This window comes from Schistocerca americana, unplaced genomic scaffold (assembly GCF_021461395.2).
Source record: "Schistocerca americana isolate TAMUIC-IGC-003095 unplaced genomic scaffold, iqSchAmer2.1 HiC_scaffold_71, whole genome shotgun sequence".
In the NCBI taxonomy this organism is placed as follows: domain Eukaryota; kingdom Metazoa; phylum Arthropoda; class Insecta; order Orthoptera; family Acrididae; genus Schistocerca; species Schistocerca americana.
The window spans coordinates 677,429-679,672 of NW_025726467.1; positions in this window are offsets into that span (position 1 = coordinate 677,429).

Genomic DNA, 2,244 nt, shown 5'->3' on the forward strand with positions numbered 1-2,244 from the left:
TAAACTCATTTTTTTATGTATTGTGTAAACTATTATGTAAAGCCACATGTATGAAAAGAATTTGTATTGCCTACTGTATTTTATATATTAGGTTACTGAAAGGTCAGTGCAAAGCCAAAATTTTAACTAATTATGTGATATTTAGGTATTAATATTATCTTTTATTTTTGTCAGTATTTTTGTGGACGAATTTGGTGGTATTTTCACCACCAATGCTGGCAGAAATACCATCAAATTCTGGCCTGTGGAGGAGGGGCATATGAAAGGTGGCTACACTGAGCCACTGCGCCAGAGATTGCGCCATAGAGTATTATTAAAGCCGCCTCCACAGTGCTTGGAGAGAACTCGTAGTAGTCAGTGCGTGGGCAGACCTTGTAGAAGACAGTCAGTGTTGAGATGTGCGAGTGGGCAAGGCTTGTCGAGAGGTTGTAGTAAGGAGTGTTTGTTCCATGTTTTATCCAGTTATTTGATGGGAGAGATAGCAGATGTTATTTCAATGAAGACATTGTAACGATCAGAGTGCTTTTCGTCAATATATATGAAGGTAAAATATTGCGTGTTTTTTTTCATTATTTCCATGTTTTAAATAATGCGTCATGACAGGTTCAGTCAACAAAGCATCTGGCTTGTGTTCTTGTATTAGAGTGTAATTCTGGTTTTCTTGAGTAATTATGGTATTTTTATTTCCTTTAGTTACTTCTGTATAAATGGTATTTAAAAATTCTTGTCTTGTTGGAGAAGAACCGTGCCAGATGTGTACGTTGAGTCACACTCCCACATACAGATCAGTTACTCTTGAGCTTATTGGTTTTGTAGGTTTTATAGTTGCTGGGGACTTAATTAATTAATTGTGTCAACGAAAAATTTCATTTCATTCTTGTTGTTGTTCTTTGCAGTCAGATAGCGTAACAATACTAGTCAGGGCCAACCGTTTACGAGAAACAGCGTAAACGGACATATAGTTACTAAAAAGTATTTTCAATCATATTTAATTAAACCCAAATGCAATATTCCTGCCTCGGGCACCTTATGGTCATTCTCCTGTGAGTCTAGATTTTCAAATACGACGCAAAACTGATAGTTAATTGTTACGTTCATGGCCTCCTAATGACGATGGAACACTCAAATTGCGTCGAGATTTAAAACATCGTCCTCCAGCCGAATTGTCTCCAAGGTGATATTGCTGCCTCAAGCACCATATGGTCCTTCTCCTGTGACTCTAGACTTTTGAATTCGACGCGAAACTGATAGTTAATAGTAACGTTCAGGGCCTGCTAATGACGACGGAACACTCAAATTGCATCGAGATTACATACATCGTCATTCAGCCAACTTGTCTCCAAGGGTCTATTGCTGCCTCGGGCACCTTATAGTCGTTCTCCTGTGAGTCTAGATTTTCAAATCCGACGCAAAACTGATAGTTAATTGTAACGTTCAGGGCCTCCTAATGACGATGGAACACTCAAATTGCGTCGAGATTCAATACATCGGCCACCAGCCCACTTGTCTCCAAGGGTCAATTGCTGTCTCGGGAACCTTATGGTCGTTCTCCTGTGAGTCTACATTTTCGAATCCAACGCATAACTGAAAGTTAATTGTAACGTTCAGCGCCTCCAAATGACGATAGAACACTCAAAATGCGTCGAGATTCAATACATCGTCCTCCAGCCGACTTGTCTCCTGCCCCGGGCACCTTATGGTCGTTTTCCTTCGACTCTAGATTTTCGAATACGACGCAAAACTGATAGTTAATTCTTACGTTCATGGCCTCCTAAGGACTATGGGACACTCAAATTGCGTCGAGATTCAATACATCGTCCTCCAGCCGAATTGTCTCCAAGGTGATATTGCTGCCTCGGGCACCATATGGTCATTCTCCTGTGAGTCTAGACTTTTGAATCCGACACGAAACTGATAGTTAATTGTAACGTTCAGGGCCTCCTAATGACGATGGACACTCAAATTGCGTCGAGATTAAATACAGCGTCCTGCAGCCGACTTGTCTACAAGGGGATATTGCTGCCTCGGGCACCTTATGGTCCGTCTCCTGTGAGTCTAGATTTTCGAATCCGACCCAAAACTGATAGATAATTGTAACGTACAGGGCCTCCTAATGACGATGGAACACTCAAATTGCGTCGGGATTCAATATATCGTCATTCAGCCGACTTGTCTCCAAAGGTCTATTGCTGCCTTGGGCACCTTATGGTCATCCTAATGTCAGTCTAGATTTTCGAATCCGAC